Source organism: Teleopsis dalmanni, chromosome X (genome assembly GCF_002237135.1).
Source record: "Teleopsis dalmanni isolate 2A chromosome X, ASM223713v2, whole genome shotgun sequence".
Classification (NCBI taxonomy): domain Eukaryota; kingdom Metazoa; phylum Arthropoda; class Insecta; order Diptera; family Diopsidae; genus Teleopsis; species Teleopsis dalmanni.
In genome coordinates, this window is record NC_051848.1 from 1626666 (window position 1) to 1639858 (window position 13193).

The window sequence follows — 13193 nt, forward strand, 5'->3', positions numbered from 1 at the left end:
TTATATGGGACAATAGAAAATTATTACTTTCAGATAAACAAATTAGTATCAAGATTAAATAATAGGAACCTTACACACAATGATGGGACTTACACCACAAGTGAAATAAATAGAATTGCCTTAAAAACATTTAAAAACCATTTACCAGAACCAACAAAAACCCTATTAATTGCTCGAAATCCAACAGACTTAGAAGAAGCTTATAAAATTATTATTGAAGCTAGACACCAAAATTACACACAATTCGGTGCACCTAGTAGAAATAACAATAATAGAATAAATACTAATTTCAGTGATAACCATATAAGAAATAACAACAGTAGATATATAAAATATAATAATAACGATAGAAACCCTAGTAACAACATAAATAACCATTACCATAATAATAATAACAATAACAGAATTAACAATAATAATAACCCACAAACTAGACAAAGTAATAACAATAATAATTCATCTATTATGTATAGAAATAATAACAACAATGGCTATAACAATAATTATAGAAATAGTTATAACAACAATAATTTTAATAACAATATTAATAGAACACCAAACAATAATATCAATAACACACCCGTTAGACAAAGGCAACAAACTAACAATCTCAACACAAGTAATATAAATAACAGAAGTTTTTACACACCTTCCCCTTCTACCCAAACAAGACGCTCAAATGGACCACAACCAATGGACATTGGAACAGTCTTAGCAGCACCATTTCAAATAAATAGCGCAGAGGAGGATTTTCACGCAAATGCCTCAAACAACTTCCCTATATAAAAATAAAAAATCATATTAGACCACTCTATTTTATTATAGATACAGGAGCAGAATTTAGTATAATCAATCCAAATTTATGCCAACCAAAATGGAAATTTAATATTAATTTAAATGTAACTGCAATGAATAATTTAATTAACATAAAAACCCTTTGTAAATTCCCACTTTTTAAAGAATTTAACTTACCAGACTATAAATGTGAATTTTTGGAATGCGATTTTAATAAAAACTTCGACGGTATAATAGGTATAAATATTTTAAAAGATTTAAACGCTAAAATAGATTTACGTAATAGGCAACTAATAACCGATACTGCAATCATAACCATATTCTTATCCAAAGAAGAGGAGGAATACAACAATACAGCTTATAATGAAAATCCAATCGAAATTAATAATAATCAAATAAATATAAACAATATAAACTCATTTATTAAAGTAGACAATTTGCAACCATTCGAAAAAGACATCTTATATAAAACTGTAGGCAAATATAAAGACATATTCTACAAAGAAAATGATTGTTTGACATTTTCGAATGATATTAAGCACAAAATAACAACACAAAACGACATACCTATTTATTCTAAATTGTATAGATACCCTGAAATACACAATGATGAAGTAAATACACAAATCAACGAAATGTTACAACAAGGTATTATAAAGGATTCAAATAGTCCTTACAACAGTCCAATTTGGATAGTACCAAAGAAATTGGACAACTCTAACATCCAAAAATGGCGGATAGTTATCGACTACAGGAAGTTGAATAGCATAACAGTGGAGGACAGATTCCCCATACCGCACATGGATGAATTATTGAGTAAATTAGGAAATTGTCAATATTTTACAACACTGGACTTAGCCAAGGGATTTCATCAGATTGAAATGCACCCTGACGATGTACAGAAGACAGCATTTTCTACAAAGCACGGACATTACGAATTTCTTAGGATGCCATTCGGATTAAAGAATGCACCTGCAACATTGCAAAGACTAATGAACTCAGTCTTAAAAGAATATATAGGTAAAATTTGTGTAGTTTATTTAGATGACATACTTATATTTTCCACAAGTTTAGAAGAACACATTGAGTCCCTTATAAAAATATTAAATGCATTAAGAAATGCAAATCTTAAATTACAGATAGATAAATGCACATTTTGTGCAAAAGAAACAGAATTTCTAGGACATATTGTAACAGAAAACGGTATAAAGACCAATCCAAAGAAAGTAGAAGCAATAGAAAAGATTCCATTGCCTAAAACGGTCAAACAGATCAAATCTTTCTTAGGAATTACTGGGTACTATAGGAGATTTATAAAAGATTACTCCAAAATAGCCCATCATATGGTGAAATACCTGAAAAAAAATACCAAAATCAATATGAAAGACCAAGACTATATTAACTCTTTCAATAAATTAAAAACATTATTAAAATCAGATCCTATATTAATAAGACCAAATTTCCATAAACAATTTACACTAACCACAGATGCAAGCAATTATGCACTAGGTGCTGTGCTTATGCAAGAAAATAAAGCAATAGCATTTGCTAGTAGGACACTTAACGATCATGAAAAGAATTATAGTACTATAGAGAAAGAACTCTTAGCTATAGTTTGGGCAACCAAGTACTTCAGAATGTACTTGTTTGGAAGAAAATTCCAAATAAAAACAGATCACAGACCTCTAGTATGGCTTCACAACCTTAAGGAACCTAATTGCAAACTGCAGAGATGGAAGATAAAACTAAATGAATTCGATTTCGATATAAATTACATAAAAGGCAAGGAAAACGTAATAGCAGATGGACTGAGCAGGATAATTCTCGAAGATAATAACAATGGAAAAGATGACATTGAAATAAATCTTAACGAGCTTTTCGATGACAATCAAACTGTACACAGTGCAGAAACTGACAGTATGGATTTCATCAGAATTACTGAAAAACCTATAAATCTATTTAAAAATCAAATTATAATTAGGAAAGGAAGAACAAACAGAATAACAAATATAATATTATTTAAAGATAAAGTACGAAGTACAATCACATTGAAAGACAATGATGATACAACATTATTAAATTACATGAGGGAAAAACTCCCAAATAAAGGATTAACGGCAGTACACTGCCAAGATAAAGACATATATTTAAAATTCCAAAAATTATATATTAACTACTTTGTAAAAAATAAAAATTTAAAAATACTAAAAACTAATTTAATTTTAGAAGACATAATAGACAAAGGAAAATTGTTACAAATTATAGAAAATGAGCATAACAAAAATAACCATAGGGGAATTAACGAAGTATTTTCAGAATTAAAACAAAAATATTACACTCCCACACTACAAACAGAAATACAAAAATTCATTAATAACTGTGACATTTGTAATAGAGCTAAATTTGATAGAAACCCTATTAAACACAATTTAAGTATAACTAAAACTCCTACCAAACATAACGAAATAATACATATAGACATTTGGTTTCCACAAAGAAATACAATGTATTTAACAACAATAGATAAATTGACAAAATACGCAACTGCAGAACTCTTAGAAGACAGAACTTGGATCTCAATAATAAAAGCCTTAAAATCACGATTCAAATACCTAGGAAAACCAGAAACAATAGTTACAGATAACGAATTAGATACAGTAATGATAAGAGAATTTCTGAAAGAACACAAAATAAAATTACATATTACTACACCTTATTTGAAAACAGGAAACGCTGACGTAGAACGACTACATTCAACACTCAACGAACATATCAGAATATTAAATGCAGACCCAGAAAATACAGATGATTTACAGGACAAAATTTTTAAGTCACTATTAGCATACAATAATTCAATCCATTCTACAACAAAACTTAAACCAATAGACCTTATTAATAATATAATAAATAATGAACAAATCTTAAATCTTTCCAATACAATACACGAGAATAAAACAAGAAAAATAAATAATATAAATAACAAACATAATAAAAATTCAAATAACATACAACATTTTGAAAATAACTACGTTAAAAACTATAGAGTAAGTAAATCACAACCAAAGTATAAAAAAATAGAAAACTATGAAATAAAAGATAACCATATAATCTCTACTGACAACAAATTTAAAAAAATCCATAAAACCCAAGTCAAACGTAAAAATAAATATCAAAATTATAATTACAGGAATAACAACGACAATAACAATAACAATAATCAAAATGTGCCAACTAATAACATTCACACTCACAATCATAACACTCGTAATAGGGCAAGAAATAGAAATAACAACAATTAGAGCAGACAACGGATACGCAATATTCAGGATGGAACCAAGACCAATAGTAGAATCGTATACAAAAATATTACATATAATTAATTTAACAAATTATGAAAAAGCCATAGATACAATAGAAAATAATGTAAAAATTTTTAAAACTAATACAGAAGAAGAACAAATTATAAAAAACGAATTAAAATCATTAAAATTAAATTTCAACTTATTATTCCCGAAAATATTAAATAAAAATAGATTTAAAAGAGGCCTAATAAATTTCATAGGTAAAGGAATGAAATACTTATTCGGCAACATGGACAACGATGACGCAGAAGAAATATATAATCACATTAGCAATTTACAAAAGAATACAAAAAATGCAATAGATAGCCTTAACGAACAAATAGTAATCAATGACAAAATGGTAAAGAACATGAATGAAATAACTGAACATATAAATAAGCAACAAGAAGACATAAAGCTATACTTACAAGCAGTACAAAACAAAACAAACGAAATTGCATACTTTGAAACAGAAATAGAAAACTTTATGAAAATCTTTATAGCAATCCAATCATTAAATAGACAAATAGAAAAACTGACAGATGTTATATTACTAAGTAAATTAGACATTCTAGCTCACCATATTTTAACTGAAGTAGAAATAGTCGAATACAACGTAACAATAGAAACAATGCAATTTATAAAAACAGGAGTATTATACATTGACAAATTAATAGTTCTAGCATTAAACCTACCAAAATTTTGCAACGACACATACTATAACGGTTTAATTATTCCTTTTCCAAACAATAACTTCGAAGAACTAAATTCAGACATCATAAAAATTATAACAAAAAACAAAACAACTATCTACGAAAACATTTCAGGCACAGCAAATTTGAAACACTTACAGGTCCACAAGAATAATTGTAATAAAAGAATACTACATAAAAGTAATACATGTCATTACATTTACAATAATAAAACTACAATTACACAATTAGATAACAAATTAATCATTGTAAAAAATATAGAAGAAACTAAAATAACACACAACTGTAATTTCAACGATTTTTACATAAAAGGCAATAATGTCATAAACTTTCATTCATGTAAAATTAAGATAGGTGATTTAGAATTTATAAACGAAGAATCAAAAGTTTTAACAGAAATAAATATACAAATGCCAAACAATAATATTAAAAAAATTATAAATAATGTAACATTAGAACATATTAATTTAAAAACAATTGAAAATAGAAAAAAAATAAATTATATTGATGGCAATAATAAAGTACATTACATAAATTATACTATTTTGTTAACTATTATAATAATTTGTACAGTAGTATTTTTATTTAAAAGAATAAGTAAAAGAACACAAGGAAACCAAGTAACAATTGAGCTAACTGATAGAGACATGTGGGGAACTCCCAAAAATAAACATTATATTGATCCTTTTGCAGAGACTGCAAAATCTTAAGGGCGGAGGAGTTACATATTAGCATAGATGCTAATATTTTTCTCTCAATATTGCCACAATGTATCAACTACATTGTTGCATACAAAAATTGGTCACATCATAAATTTTAATAAAAATTCCTTATACTTCAAAACATAAATAAATATAAATTAAATTCCCAAACGACCACACAGAATTAGCATAGATGCTAATATTTCTTTATAAATATTGCCACAATGTATCAACCACATTGTTGCATAAAAATTGGTCACACCATAAACCTTAATAAAATTCCTTATACTTTAAAAACGTAAATAAACATTATGAAAACGTTACACGTCTTTCAGATTAAAAAATTGTTACAAAGTAACAACCCCTTCCTTAAGTGACCATACAATAGCTTCAACAAAGTAAAAGCTATTGTAAACAAACTTTGAATGCATGATCGTGGGATCAACAAAAAGTCTTTGTACAGCATTAAGTGACTGTACCCAATGCTGATCATAGCATAATTTTAAGTAAGAGCTTAAAAAATGACGCTATGTTACCAACAGCAAACTTTTGAGTTATCATGCCAACAACAGAGAAACTTTCTGTTACCTTACAGTAACTTTTATAAAACATTAAGCTTTCTGTTAGAACAGAAACTTTAAGCTGTTTTTAATACAAAATTCAAAGCTCCAAAATATAGCTTTTGAGAGCTTGAATTTGTCTCTGTTAAACCGAGTATAAAACCCTAAGATCAATTCTGTTAAAGTTAGATTTTGGCAAAGAGTTCAATCTTCTCCATCGGTTTTTAATCGTAGTAATAAAATTTTGAAAGATCAAAATTTTTAAAAAATAAAACTTGTGAAAATAATAATATTTTTGAAAGAATAAAAATTTTAAATAGAATTGTGAAAATTGTGGAAAATAATAAAATTTTGAAAAATCAAAATTTTAAAAATTAAAATTTGTGAAAATTGTAAAAAATAATAAAATTTTGAAAAACCAAAATTTTAAGTAGAATTGTGAAAATTGTAAAAAATAATAAAATTTTGAAAACCCAAAATTTTAAGTAGAATTGTGAAAATTGTGAAAATTAATAAATAATTAAATTGTGAATTTTAAAAATTAAAATTTGTGAAAAATTGTAAAAAATAATAAAATTTTGAAAAACCAAAATTTTAAGTAGAATTTGTAAAAATAGTGAAAACAATAAAATTTGAAAAATCAAGAAATTAAAAATAAAATTTGTAAAAAATCAATGTTTTAAAAAATTAAAAAATAAAATTTTGAAAACGAAAATTTGTGTGTTTTTTTTTTTCACTTCATAAGCGTGCAACGACATAACTATATACACATGAGAATTTTTTCTCCTACTTTGTGAAATGTGAAATTTGTTTGTGTAATAGTAACATTTGAAATTTTAAGAAATGCGTTGACGAAAATCAAAAAATTTTGATATTTCTTCAAACACTCTCGTGTTTTTGCATATACAGTCGGATTTGGCACTTCAGCCAAATTGCTTTAATACTGATGAGTGAACAAATTTTGCATTGTTTGCTGGAGGCGTGTTTAAAAAATTGTTGTAAAATTTGATGTGTAATGGCGAGAGAAGACTTCGTGCGTTGTCAACGCGCGATGCTGTCTAGGGGCCACTTTATGAACACAAATGTTGAGCGAGAAGAAAATAATAATAGTGTCGCTGCTGTACAAGTCAATTTGTTAAAGGAGAACAAAAATGAACTTTTGAAATGGGAACTCAAACTGTTGAAACGAGAGCTAAACATAGAAAGACGAGAAAAAGAAATATTAATGAAGAAAATAAAACACTGAAATAAGAAAGTCAACAAAATGAAAAGAAAGATGATGTGTTAAATAATAAAGTTAATTTTTCAACTATAAAAGAATTGCTGTACGAATTTTCTGGAACCGGTGACAACTTTCAGCTTTGGGAAGCACAATTACAAAGTATTCGAACAACTTATAAACTGGATGATAATAATACCCGAGCACTTATTTCTAACAAACTCAACGGAAAAGCGTTAAAGTGACTACAAACAAGAAATGATTTAATGACAGTACCAATCGAAAACCTAATAAACGATATGGGGAAACTGTTTGAAGATCGCTCAACTAAACTGCTGCTGAAACGTACATTTGAAGCCAGAAGGTGGCAAACAAATGAGACTTTTGAGGAGTATATTTACGATAAGACCATTCTCGCGGGTAAGTTGTGCATTGACGGAACTGAGCTGCTGGAGTACATTGTGGAGGGGATTCCTGACTATGGTCTATGCTCACAAGCCAAATTACAATGTTTCCGTGACAAGTACCATCTGTTGGAAGCGTTCCACAAAATAAGCCTTCCAAAACCAGCAACGTTAAAACAATTATCGACTGTTCGCCAGATCACTTCGAATGAAGAACCAACCTCAGCCGATTTTGTGGTTTCTGCATCGACTTGTTGCTATAATTGCAACTCTCTTGGGCATGTTGCAGCTGAATGCTGTACACCAAAACTGTTCAATGAGGAAAACGCAAGTTCATTATGCCGACACTGTTGAATATTGATCATTCACTTTACCCAGTTCTATTAGGAAGAGATTTTTTGAAAAAAACTAAATTAAAATTAGTAATACAACATGATCAAACTGAACAGTTAATTAATTTTAATCAAAAGAATAAAGATTGTCAGTAAAATACTTTTAACGATTTAATGAATATTCAATACTATGAACCAATTCATGAGATTAGTGTTAATAATAGTGATGTTGACTACAATACTAGAAAGAAATTTAATATGTTATGTTGTATGAAGATTATGTAAACCACAAACGTTCAGATGAACCTAAGATAAAGTGCGAAATGAAATTGATTTTAAATGATGATAAACGCTTTCAATATCACCAACGCAGGCTATCATATCACGAAAAGCAACAAGTAGAGTCAATTATTGACGAGTTAATAAGAAAAAACGTTGTGAGGCCAAGTAATTCAGAGTATGCATCTCCTATTGTTCTGATTAAAAAGAAAACAGGTGATACCCGACTTTGTGTAGATTTCAGAACTTTGAACAAAGCCACATTTAAAGATAACTATCCACTGCCATTAATCGACGACTTACTTGATCGACTGGCGAGTAAAACTTTATTTTCATTGTTAGATTTAAATAGTGCTTTTTATCACGTGCACATGAGTGAGGATTCTATTAAATATACTGCTTTCGTAACTCCATTATGACGGTTTGAATTTTTAAAAATGCCTTTCGGGTTAAGAAACTCACCTTCGGTTTTTCAACGTTTTGCGAACCAAGCTTTTGACGATTTGATCAGAACAGGAAAAATAGCGACATATTTGGATTATATAATGATCGCCACGAAATCTGCTGACGAACATTTATAAATTTTGACGGAAGTGTTCGACAGACTTACTTACTTACTTAGTTGGCCATTACAGACTTGTGTCGTCCTTGGTCGCGTCGAGTAGCCTCCGCCAGTCAGCCCGATTATTTGCTTTCTGACGCCAGTTGGTAGTACCAAGCGCCCCCAAATCGTTGGTCACCTGGTCCTTCCACCGAAGATGCGGACGTCCTCTACCGCGTTTTCCACCTGCGGGTACCAAATCAAATATCTTTCTAGCCGGAGCACTTTCTTCCATTCGCACGACATGACCAAGCCAGCGTAGCCGCTGAATTTTTATACGCTTAACTATGTCAATGTCGCGGTATAGCTCATCGTTCCATCTAATTCGATACTCGTCGCCAACGCGTAAGGGACCATAGATCTTCCGAAGAATTTTTCTCTCGAATGCTCCTAACTCCTTCTCATCACTGTTGGTAATTGTCCAAGCTTCTGCACCATACTGCAGGACAGGCATTATAAGGGATTTGTAGAGCGTGATTTTTGTTTGTCGAAAGAGGGCTTTATTTCTCAATTGCTTACTTAGCCCGAAGTAACATTTGTTGGCAAGAGTAATTCTTCGTTGAATCTCTAGGCTGACGTCATTTTTGGTGTTTAAGCTGGTTCCTAAATAAATAAAGTCTTTCACAACTTCGAACTTATAATTGTCAACAGTGACGTAGGTCCCACGACGCTCAGGAGATTTGTTTGTTGACAGAAAGTACTTTGTTTTGTTCTCATTTACCACAAGACCCATTTGCTTTGCTTGTTTTTCTAAGTTGGAAAATGCCACACTAACCACGCGGGTGTTCAGACCAATGATATCAATGTCGTCGGCATACGTAAGCAGCATTACACTTTTGTAGAATATTGTGCCAGTACGGTTTAAATCTGCTGCTCGAATTATCGTTTCCAACGTTAGGTTAAAGTAGTCACACGACAAGGAGTCACCCTGTCTGAAACCTGATTTGGTATCAAACGGCTCGGAGAGGTTCTTTCCAATTCTAACGGAGCTGGTGGTGTTGCTCAACGTCATTTTACATAGCCGTATAAGTTTTGCTGGGATACCAAATTCAGACATAGCGGCATAGAGTGTGCTTCTAGTCGTAGTGTAAAAAGCAGCTTTGAAGTCCACAAATAGGTGGTGTGTGTCGATTTGTTTTTCTTGAGTCTTCTCCAGGATTTGACGCATTGTGAATATCTGGTTTAGAGTGGATTTGCCAGGTCTGAAGCCACACTGATAAGGTCCAATCAGTTGGTTGACGATTGGCTTCAATCTTTCACAAAGTACGTTTGACAGAACCTTACCATATTTGTGATATTTAAAAGACTGATCCCGCGGTAGTTGGCGCAGTTTGCAGGATCACCTTTTTTGTGGATTGGGCAAAGCACACTTAAATTCCAATCGTTTGGCATTCATCCGACCAAATGTTGCGAATTAGCTGTAGCATGCATTTTGATAGCTCTTCGCCACCAGCTTTAAACAGCTCAGCCGGTAAACCATCGGCGCCTGCAGCTTTGTTGTTTTTGAGCCGCGTTATAGCTCGACAGTTTGACAGTTCACTAGTTCGACAGACTAGTGAATAATAAATTAGAGCTGCGTTTAGATAAGTATAGATTCATGGAATCAAAAATAAAGTATCTAGGTTATATAATTTCTAAAGAAGGTATACAAGCCTGACGGGAAGAATATAGAATCAGTTGTTAATTTTCCTAAACGCTACGCAGATTCAGAATATATTTACATGGAATAAAATTCAAAATTGTAACCGATTTTCAATCATTAGCGTTAACCTTAAACAAAAAAGAAATAAGTCCCAGGATAGCTAGATGGGCCCTGGAGTTAGAAAATTTTGATTACTCTTTAGAGCACCGTAAAGTAAAAAAGATGCAGCACGTAGATTCACTTAGTAGATATACGAATATACTAGTGTTAGAAGAAAATACTTCTGAACAAAATCTATCCATATGTCAGTACTAAGATGAAGTAATTAATGAGATAAGGAAAAAATTAGAAAAAGAAGAGAGTAGTTATTTTGAAATGAGAAATGGGCTGGTCTATAAAAGGAAAGGAAACACCATACTGTTTTATGTGCCAAACAATATGGAGAGGAATATACTACAGCTTTATAATGATGATATGGGATATTTCGGATGCGATAAAGTTGTTGATTCTATACTTAAATCTTATTGGTTTCCGAAACTCAGAACAAAAATAAAAGATTTGTCTAAAGCGCATTTGTCTAAAGCGCATAACTTTTTCAGCAAAGTGTGGAAAGCACGAAGGGTATTTACACAATATTCCAAAGGGCTTAGTCCCTTCTGAAACTGTCCACATTGACCATTTTGGTTCAGTTACAATCAAAAACTCTAAAAAGAAATATGTATTCTTGGTAGTAGATGCTTTTTCTAAGTTTGTTAAATTGTGTGCTACGCGAACAACTAGCACATGAGAAGTTTTAGGATGTTTAAAATCATATTTTAATTCGTGTAGTAGACCAAATATTATTATTTCCGATCGAGGGAGTGCATTTACATCAAAAGACTTTGAAGATTTTCTTACATGCTGTAATATTCGACATATAAAAATCGCCACATGTTCGCCACAAGCGAATGGCCAAGTAGAGAGAATAAATCGGAGTTTAGCACCAATGATTGCTAAAATGACTAACTCAGGTTATACAGTTTCGCTAGATAAAATTATGCCTGATATAGAGTTCGCTTTTAATAATACGATTCATAGAAGTACTGCAATAACACAGAATGAATTATTATTTGGAATTAGACAAAAGGGAATGGTTGTGGACTATTTGAAAGAGAATTTAGACGAGTTAACGTCTGGTGACGTTTAGAAATATCTTAGGCAAGTGAGAAAAGAGGCTTAAGATCAAATTGTAAAAAATCAAAATTACAATAAATCGCTTAAAGACCGCCATAGAATTCAGGAAACATACAAAGTAGGAGAATATGTAGTAGTGAAAAATTTTGTGAGTGAGGTAGGCGTCAGTAGAAAGATTTTGCCAAAATATAAAGGACCCTATAGGATTACTAAAGTTCTACTTAATGATCGATATCTAGTAAAGGATGTAGATGGATTCCAAGTTAGTCAGATACCTTATGAGGGGGTATGGGAAGCGGCAAATATTAAGCCATGGATTGGAAATTCTTATCGAAAAGGTTCAATCGGGACGATTATGGGTCAGGATGGCCGAACTATGGTAACGCTAAATTAAAAGTGACATATAGTTTTGACATATGGTATGAAACGAGTCAGTTATAGTTAAGCATTGTACGAGAAGAGTTAAAAACCGAAATGTGCTGAAATAAAAAACTGTTGTGCCCATGACCTACGTCAATTAGGTTACATTACATTAAGTTGTTGAGTAAACTCAAGTACTGCATTATCGAGCTGTTCACTGGTAGTGACGTTATTATATGTAATTAGTAGTTGCAGTTGCGTCTGAAAGTACTTCCAGTCGGTGAGAGAATTCACCAACTTTTGTGAGCTTTGGATTTGTTCTGCATCTTGCGATATTATTAGCTGCACTAGTGAATGGTCGGAGCTCAGGTCAAAACCTTTGGTGATAGCTAAAAGAGCAGTAGGGACATTTTTATAGGCAAAGAAGTCAATCAAGTGCGGAATTTTGTTGGTATCCGACGGCCAGTATGTTGACTCACCAGTTGAAATTGAATTACAACCACTGCGCTGCATAGCTTTAAATAATTCTCGTCTTTTTGCTGTGATAAGTCTTAAACCCCATGATGTATGTTTTGCGTTAAAGTGGCCTCCAATATAGAAGGGCCAAATAATCTTCGCATTTTAGCTAGCATCTTGGTGGGCTTTACAAAGCAATTAAAGTCAGAGGTTGTTTCAATGTTTCGACGGAAACGGATGTAGCTTGAAATTCCTGCGTGCTGATTTATTCATTTAAGTGATGCTTGATGGCATTTCTTATTATTACAGCGCTGCCATCCCTTGCACAATTATCCGGGTGAGTGGTGTGGTATAGAGAGTAGTGTTTAAAGTTGATATAAGATTGTTTCGTAAAATGAGTCTCAGCGATTAAGGCAATATCAATTTTTTCATTATTAAGCAATATTTCTAGTTCTATTGTTTGGTTTGGACATTTGTGTTCCATAAAATAAGTTTTAAGTGATTAGTCATAGTCTAAAAACTGCATATTATACTCTAGAGCACCCAACCGCATATCGAATGCTTTGAACACCTTCTCCTGTTGTTCTAATTTTGACAAGATTTTCGAGAGCACGAGT